The sequence below is a fragment of the Lolium perenne genome, chromosome 4 (genome assembly GCF_019359855.2).
Source record: "Lolium perenne isolate Kyuss_39 chromosome 4, Kyuss_2.0, whole genome shotgun sequence".
NCBI classification, from domain to species: Eukaryota; Viridiplantae; Streptophyta; class Magnoliopsida; order Poales; family Poaceae; genus Lolium; species Lolium perenne.
The window spans coordinates 180,591,392-180,601,432 of NC_067247.2; positions in this window are offsets into that span (position 1 = coordinate 180,591,392).

Below are 10,041 nucleotides of genomic sequence, written 5' to 3' on the forward strand. Positions count from 1 at the left end.
AGCGGCGCGTGGAGGATGCCCGTCAATGGCATAGGCGTCCCGCCGCCACCGTCGCCGGGCATGGAACGCTTGAGGGACGCGATCAGGGCCCAGCGGTCTCGCCTCACTGCCGAGGAGCGGGCTTATCCAACTTGGGCGGCAACCGGCAACGACGCCTAGTGGGTCACCTACTTCCAGGCGTAGCACGATGATGACGTGTAATACACACGTTCGTTGGGAACCCCAAGAGGAAGGTATGATGCGCACAGCAGCAAGTTTTCCCTCAGAAAGAAACCAAGGTTTATCGAACCAGGAGAAGCCAAGAAGCACGTTGAAGGTTGATGGCGGCGGGATGTAGTGCGGCGCAACACCAGGGATTCCGGCGCCAACGTGGAACCTGCACAACACAACCAAAGTACTTTGCCCCAACGAAACAGTGAGGTTGTCAATCTCACCGGCTTGCTGTAAGAAAGGATTAACCGTATTGTGTGGAAGATGATTGTTTGCAGAAAACAGTAGAACAATTGCAGTAGATTGTATGCGATGTAAAGAATAGGACCGGGGTCCACAGTTCACTAGAGGTGTCTCTCCCATAAGATAAATAGCATGTTGGGTGAACAAATTACTGTCAGGCAATTGACAAATTGAGAGGGCATAACAATGCACATACATGATATGATGAGTATTGTGAGATTTAATTGGGCATTACGACAAAGTACATAGACCGCTATCCAGCATGCATCTATGCCTAAAAAGTCCACCTTCAGGTTATCATCCGAACCCCTTCCAGTATTAAGTTGCAAAACAACAGACAATTGCATTAAGTATGGTGTGTAATGTAATCAATAACTACATCCTCGGACATAGCATCAATGTTTTATCCCTAGTGGCAACAGCACATCCACAACCTTAGAACTTTCTGTCACTATCCTGCATTTAATGGAGGCATGAACCCACTATCGAGCATAAATACTCCCTCTTGGAGTTAAGAGTAAAAACTTGGCCAGAGCCTCTACTAATAACGGAGAGCATGCAAGATCATAAACAACACATAGGTAATAGATTGATAATCAACATAACATAGTATTCTCTATCCATCGGATCCCGACAAACACAACATATAGAATTACAGATAGATGATCTTGATCATGTTAGGCAGCTCACAAGATCCGACAATGAAGCACATAAGGAGAAGACAACCATCTAGCTACTGCTATGGACCCATAGTCCAGGGGTGAACTACTCACTCATCACTCCGGAGGCGATCATGGCGGTGAAGAGTCCTCCGGGAGATGATTCCCCTCTCCGGCAGGGTGCCGGAGGTGATCTCCAGAATCCCCCGAGATGGGATTGGCGGCGACGGCGTCTCAGTAAGGTTTTCCGTATCGTGGCTCTCGGTACTGGGGGTTTCGCGACGGAGGCTTTAAGTAGGCGGAAGGGCAACGCGGGGGGCCACACGAGGGCCCCACACGCCAGGGCCGCGCGGCCTAGGGCTGGGCCGCGCCGCCCTGTTGTGGCGGCGCCTCGTGGCCCCACTTCCTTTCCCCTCGGTCTTCTGGAAGCTTCCTGCAAAAATAGGGACCACGGGCGTTGATTTCGTCCAATTCCGAGAATATTTCCTTTGTAGGATTTCTGAAACCAAAAACAGAGAAAACAAAGAATCGGCTCTTCGGCATCTTGTTAATAGGTTAGTGCCGGAAAATGCATAAATACGACATATAATGTGTATAAAACATGTAGATATCATCAATAATGTGGCATGGAACATAAGAAATTATCGATACGTTGGAGACGTATCAGCATCCCCAAGCTTAGTTCCTGCTCGTCCCGAGCAGGTAAACGATAACAAAGATAATTTCTGGAGTGACATGCCATCATAACCTTGATCATACTATTGTAAGCATATGTAATGAATGCAGCGATCAAAACAATGGTAATGACATGAGTAAACAACTGAATCATAAAGCAAAGACTTTTCATGAATAGTACTTCAAGACAAGCATCAATAAGTCTTGCATAAGAGTTAACTCATAAAGCAATAAATTAAAGTAAAGATATTGAAGCAACACAAAGGAAGATTAAGTTTCAGCGGTTGCTTTCAACTTATAACATGTATATCTCATGGATATTGTCAATGTAAAGTAATATAACAAGTGCAATATGCAAGTATGTAGCAATCAATGCACAGTTCACACAAGTGTTTGCTTCTTGAGGTGGAGAGAGATAGGTGAACTGACTCAACATAAAAGTAAAAGAAAGGTCCTTCAAAGAGGAAAGCATCGATTGCTATATTTGTGCTAGAGCTTTTATTTTGAAAACATGAAACAATTTTGTCAACGGTAGTAATAAAGCATATGTATTATGTAAGTTATGTCTTACAAGTTGCAAGCCTCATGCATAGTATACTAATAGTGCCCGCACCTTGTCCTAATTAGCTTGGACTACCGGGATCATCGCAATACACATGTTTTAACCAAGTGTCACAAAGGGGTACCTCCATGCCGCCTGTACAAAGGTCTAAGGAGAAAGCTCGCATTTTGGATTTCTCGCTTTTGATTATTCTCAACTTAGACATCCATACCGGGACAACATGGACAACAGATAATGGACTCCTCTTTAATGCGTAAGCATGTAGCAACAATTAGTGTTCTCATATGAGATTGAGGATATATGTCCAAAAATGAAACTTCCACCATGATTCATGGCTTTAGTTAGCGGCCCAATGTTCTTCTCTAACAATATGCATGCTCTAACCATTAAAGTGGTAGATCTCTCTTACTTCAGACAAGACGGACATGCATAGCAACTCACATGATATTCAACAAAGAGTTGATGGCGTCCCCAGAAGCATGGTTATCGCACAACAAGCAACTTAATAAGAGATAAAGTGCATAAGTACATATTCAATACCACAATAGTTTTTAAGGCTATTTTGTCCCATGAGCTATATATTGCAAAGGCGAATGATGGAAATTTAAAGGTAGCACTCAAGCAATTTACTTTGGAATGGCGGAGAAATACCATGTAGTAGGTAGGTATGGTGGACACAAATGGCATAGTGGTTGGCTCAAGGATTTTGGATGCATGAGAAGTATTCCCTCTCGATACAAGGTTTAGGCTAGCAAGGTTATTTGAAACAAACACAAGGATGAACCGGTGCAGCAAAACTCACATAAAGACATATTGTAAACATTATAAGACTCTACACCGTCTTCCTTGTTGTTCAAAACTCAATACTAGAAATTATCTAGACTTTAGAGAGACCAAATATGCAAACCAAATTTTAGCAAGCTCTATGTATTTCTTCATTAATAGGTGCAAAGTATATGATGCAAGAGCTTAAACATGAGCACAACAATTGCCAAGTATCAAATTATTCAAGACATTTTAGAATTACTACATGTAGCATTTCCCAATTCCAACCATATAACAATTTAACGAAGAAGATTCAACCTTCGCCATGAATACTATGAGTAAAGCCTAAGGACATATTTGTCCATATGCAACAATGAGCGTGTCTCTCTCCCACACAATGAATGCTAGGATCCATTTTATTCAAACAAAACAAAAACAAAAACAAACCGACGCTTCTCCAAGCAAAGCACATAAGATGTGATCGAATAAAAATATAGTTTCAGGGGAGGAACCTGATGATGTTGTCGATGAAGAAGGGGATGCCTTGGGCATCCCCAAGCTTAGACGCTTGAGTCTTCTTAGAATATGCAGGGGTGAACCACCGGGGCATCCCCAAGCTTATAGCTTTCACTCTCCTTGATCATATTGCATCGTTTCCCTCTCTTGATCCTTGAAAACTTCCTCCACACCAAACTCGAAACAACTCATTAGAGGGTTAGTGCACAATAAAAATTAACATGTTCAGAGGTGACATAATCATTCTTAACACTTCTGGACATTGCATAAAGCTACTGGACATTAATGGATCAAAGAAATTCATCCAACATAGCAAAAGAGGCAATGCGAAATAAAAGGCAGAATCTGTCAAAACAGAACAGTTCGTAAAGACGAATTTTAAAATGGCACCACACTTGCTCAAATGAAAATGCCCAAATTGAATGAAAGTTGCGTACATATCTGAGGATCACGCACGTAAATTGGCATATTTTTCTGAGCTACCTACAGAGAGACAGGTCGAAATTCGTGACAGCAAAGAAATCTGTAACTGCGCAGTAATCCAAATCTAGTATGAACCTTACTATCAAAGACTTTACTTGGCACAACAAAACACAAAACTACGATAAGGAGAGGTTGCTACAGTAGTAAACAACTTCAAAGACTCAAATATAAAACAAAAATACTGTAGTAAAAATATGGGTTGTCTCCCATAAGCGCTTTTCTTTAACGCCTTTCAGCTAGGCGCAGAAAGTGTATATCAAGTGTTATCAAGAGATGAAGCATCGACATTACCTTGGGCTTTACCCTTACCTTTCTTGTTCTTTTTCTTACTCTTTGATTTAGGGAATATATGTCTACCCCCGGGTGTAGAGGTGAATTTTAGGGTGCCTTCTCCCATATCTATGACTGCTCCCAATAGTTTCAGCAGGGATCTTCCGAGTGTGATTTGTCCTGTTCCTGCACATTCAATAACAAGATAATCAATGGATATTGTTCTCCCAAGAATGGTTGTATGCACACCCGTAGCTATTCCTTTAGGAATTATAACAGAGTTATCAATAAGAGTTATTCCTTCTCCCCCTTCAATGAATCCCCAAAGTTGCAAAGATTCATGAATACTCTTAGGCATTAAGCAAAATTCAGACATAATATCACAATTGGCATGAAGAGTTTGATCACCGATAACAATTTTAAAAGTAGGATCCCATAATGAAGGTTCAGAGTTCACTAAAACTTGATCAAGACGGTTACGAACATATCTATAATTTTCATTCAAGCGAGATGCACTTGTCTCAAGAGTGTTTAATCTATTATAAATGCTAATAAGGGCTGAATCAAAGTTATTAGCTGAATCATGTGATGCAACCAATTTTTTTATGGCATTAAAAGCTTGATCCCCATTGCAATGAAGGAAATCTCCTCCCACTACAGCATCCAAGGCATATCTATAGCGAATCATAAGACCAAAATAAAAATTACTAAGGAGCAAACTTAGAGTCATTTGAGGTTCAGCTTTACGATAAGAAGTAAAAATTCTCGACCAAGCATCTTTAAAACTCTCCTCATCCCCTTGTTTAAAAGTAAAAACTAATTCCTCAGGTGAAGAAGTAACAGGTACAGAGCTAGACATGATAACAAAAGTAAACTAAATGCAAGTAACTAATTTTTGTGTGTTTTTGATATAGAGTGCAAGGCAATAAATAAAGTAAAGCTAGCAACTAATTTTTTTGTGTTTTGATATAATGCAGCAAACAAAGTAGTAAATAAAATAAAGCAAGACAAAAACAAAGTAAAGAGATTGGATTGTGGAGACTCCCCTTGCAGCGTGTCTTGATCTCCCCGGCAACGGCGCCAGAAAAAGTGCTTGATGGCGTGTAATACACACGTTCGTTGGGAACCCCAAGAGGAAGGTATGATGCGCACAGCAGCAAGTTTTCCCTCAGAAAGAAACCAAGGTTTATCGAACCAGGAGGAGCCAAGAAGCACGTTGAAGGTTGATGGCGGCGGGATGTAGTGCGGCGCAACACCAGGGATTCCGGCGCCAACGTGGAACCTGCACAACACAACCAAAGTACTTTGCCCCAACGAAACAGTGAGGTTGTCAATCTCACCGGCTTGCTGTAACAAAGGATTAACCGTATTGTGTGGAAGATGATTGTTTGCAGAAAACAGTAGAACAATTGCAGTAGAATGTATGCGATGTAAAGAATAGGACCGGGGTCCACAGTTCACTAGAGGTGTCTCTCCCATAAGATAAATAGCATGTTGGGTGAATAAATTACTGTCAGGCAATTGACAAATTGAGAGGGCATAACAATGCACATACATGATATGATGAGTATTGTGAGATTTAATTGGGCATTACGACAAAGTACATAGACCGCTATCCATCATGCATCTATGCCTAAAAAGTCCACCTTCAGGTTATCATCCGAACCCCTTCCAGTATTAAGTTGCAAAACAACAGACAATTGCATTAAGTATGGTGCGTAATGTAATCAATAACTACATCCTCGGACATAGCATCAATGTTTTATCCCTAGTGGCAACAGCACATCCACAACCTTAGAACTTTCTGTCACTATCCCAGATTTAATGGAGGCATGAACCCACTATCGAGCATAAATACTCCCTCTTGGAGTTAAGAGTAAAAACTTGGCCAGAGCCTCTACTAATAACGGAGAGCATGCAAGATCATAAACAACACATAGGTAATAGATTGATAATCAACATAACATAGTATTCTCTATCCATCGGATCCCGACAAACACAACATATAGAATTACAGATAGATGATCTTGATCATGTTAGGCAGCTCACAAGATCCGACAATGAAGCACATAAGGAGAAGACAACCATCTAGCTACTGCTATGGACCCATAGTCCAGGGGTGAACTACTCACTCATCACTCCGGAGGCGATCATGGCGGTGAAGAGTCCTCCGGGAGATGATTCCCCTCTCCGGCAGGGTGCCGGAGGTGATCTCCAGAATCCCCCGAGATGGGATTGGCGGCGGCGGCGTCTCAGTAAGGTTTTCCGTATCGTGGCTCTCGGTACTGGGGGTTTCGCGACGGAGGCTTTAAGTAGGCGGAAGGGCAACGCGGGGGGCCACACGAGGGCCCCACACGCCAGGGCCGCGCGGCCTAGGGCTGGGCCGCGCCGCCCTGTTGTGGCGGTGCCTCGTGGCCCCACTTCCTTTCCCCTCGGTCTTCTGGAAGCTTCGTGCAAAAATAGGACCCTGGGCGTTGATTTCGTCCAATTCCGAGAATATTTCCTTTGTAGGATTTCTGAAAACCAAAAACAGTAGAAAACAAAGAATCGGCTCTTCGGCATCTTGTTAATAGGTTAGTGCCGGAAAATGCATAAATATGACATATAATATGTATAAAACATGTAGATATCATCAATAATGTGGCATGGAACATAAGAAATTATCGATACGTCTGGAGACGTATCGCATCCCCAGCTTAGTTCTGCTCGTCCCGAGGTGTAAAGGATAACACAGAGTATTTCGGGAGTGACATGCCATCATAACCTTGATCATACTATTGTAAGCATATGTAATGAATGCAGCGATCAAAACAATGGTAATGACATGAGTAAACAACTGAATCATAAAGCAAAGACTTTTCATGAATAGTACTTCAAGACAAGCATCAATAAGTCTTGCATAAGAGTTAACTCATAAAGCAATAAATTAAAGTAAAGGTATTGAAGCAACACAAAGGAAGATTAAGTTTCAGCGGTTGCTTTCAACTTATAACATGTATATCTCATGGATATTGTCAATGTAAAGTAATATAACAAGTGCAATATGCAAGTATGTAGGAATCAATGCACAGTTCACACAAGTGTTCGCTTCTTGAGGTGGAGAGAGATAGGCGAACTGACTCAACATAAAAGTAAAAGAAAGGTCCTTCAAAGAGGAAAGCATCGATTGCTATATTTGTGCTAGAGCTTTTATTTTGAAAACATGAAACAATTTTGTCAACGGTAGTAATAAAGCATATGTATTATGTAAGTTATATCTTACAAGTTGCAAGCCTCATGCATAGTATACTAATAGTGCCCGCACCTTGTCCTAATTAGCTTGGACTACCGGATCATCGCAATACACATGTTTTAACCAAGTGTCACAAAGGGGTACCTCCATGCCGCCTGTACAAAGGTCTAAGGAGAAAGCTCGCATTTTGGATTTCTCGCTTTTGATTATTCTCAACTTAGACATCCATACCGGGACAACATGGACAACAGATAATGGACTCCTCTTTAATGCGTAAGCATGTAGCAACAATTAGTGTTCTCATATGAGATTGAGGATATATGTCCAAAACTGAAACTTCCACCATGATTCATGGCTTTAGTTAGCGGCCCAATGTTCTTCTCTAACAATATGCATGCTCTAACCATTAAAGTGGTAGATCTCTCTTACTTCAGACAAGACGGACATGCATAGCAACTCACATGATATTCAACAAAGAGTTGATGGCGTCCCCAGAAGCATGGTTATCGCACAACAAGCAACTTAATAAGAGATAAAGTGCATAAGTACATATTCAATACCACAATAGTTTTTAAGGCTATTTTGTCCCATGAGCTATATATTGCAAAGGCGAATGATGGAAATTTAAAGGTAGCACTCAAGCAATTTACTTTGGAATGGCGGAGAAATACCATGTAGTAGGTAGGTATGGTGGACACAAATGGCATAGTGGTTGGCTCAAGGATTTTGGATGCATGAGAAGTATTCCCTCTCGATACAAGGTTTAGGCTAGCAAGGTTATTTGAAACAAACACAAGGATGAACCGGTGCAGCAAAACTCACATAAAAGACATATTGTAAACATTATCAGACTCTACACCGTCTTCCTTGTTGTTCAAAACTCAATACTAGAAATTATCTAGACTTTAGAGAGACCAAATATGCAAACCAAATTTTAGCAAGCTCTATGTATTTCTTCATTAATAGGTGCAAAGTATATGATGCAAGAGCTTAAACATGAGCACAACAATTGCCAAGTATCAAATTATTCAAGACATTTTAGAATTACTACATGTAGCATTTCCCAATTCCAACCATATAACAATTTAACGAAGAAGATTCAACCTTCGCCATGAATACTATGAGTAAAGCCTAAGGACATATTTGTCCATATGCAACAGCGGAGCGTGTCTCTCTCCCACACAATGAATGCTAGGATCCATTTTATTCAAACAAAACAAAAAACAAAAACAAACCGACGCTCCAAGCAAAGCACATAAGATGTGACTGAATAAAAATATAGTTTCAGGGGAGGAACCTGATGATGTTGTCGATGAAGAAGGGGATGCCTTGGGCATCCCCAAGCTTAGACGCTTGAGTCTTCTTAGAATATGCAGGGGTGAACCACCGGGGCATCCCCAAGCTTATAGCTTTCACTCTCCTTGATCATATTGCATCATTTCCCTCTCTTGATCCTTGAAAACTTCCTCCACACCAAACTCGAAATAACTCATTAGAGGGTTAGTGCACAATAAAAATTAACATGTTCAGAGGTGACATAATCATTCTTAACACTTCTGGACATTGCATAAAGCTACTGGATATTAATGGATCAAAGAAATTCATCCAACATAGCAAAAGAGGCAATGCGAAATAAAAGGCAGAATCTGTCAAAACAGAACAGTTCGTAAAGACGAATTTTAAAATGGCACCACACTTGCTCAAATGAAAATTCCCAAATTGAATGAAAGTTGCGTACATATCTGAGGATCACGCACGTAAATTGGCATATTTTTCTGAGCTACCTACAGAGAGACAGGTCGAAATTCGTGACAGCAAAGAAATCTGTAACTGCGCAGTAATCCAAATCTAGTATGAACCTTACTATCAAAGACTTTACTTGGCACAACAAAACACAAAACTACGATAAGGAGAGGTTGCTACAGTAGTAAACAACTTCCAAGACTCAAATATAAAACAAAAATACTGTAGTAAAAACATGGGTTGTCTCCCATAAGCGCTTTTCTTTAACGCCTTTCAGCTAGGCGCAGAAAGTGTATATCAAGTGTTATCAAGAGATGAAGCATCGACATTACCTTGGGCTTTACCCTTACCTTTCTTGTTCTTTTTCTTACTCTTTGATTTAGGGAATATATGTCTACCCCCGGGTGTAGAGGTGAATTTTAGGGTGCCTTCTCCCATATCTATGACTGCTCCCAATAGTTTCAAGAGGATCTTCCGAGTGTGATTTGTCCTGTTCCTGCACATTCAATAACAAGATAATCAATGGATATTGTTCTCCCAAGAATGGTTGTATGCACACCCGTAGCTATTCCTTTAGGAATTATAACAGAGTTATCAATAAGAGTTATTCTTTCTCCCCCTTCAATGAATCCCCAAAGTTGCAAAGATTCATGAATACTCTTAGGCATTAAGCAAAATTCAGA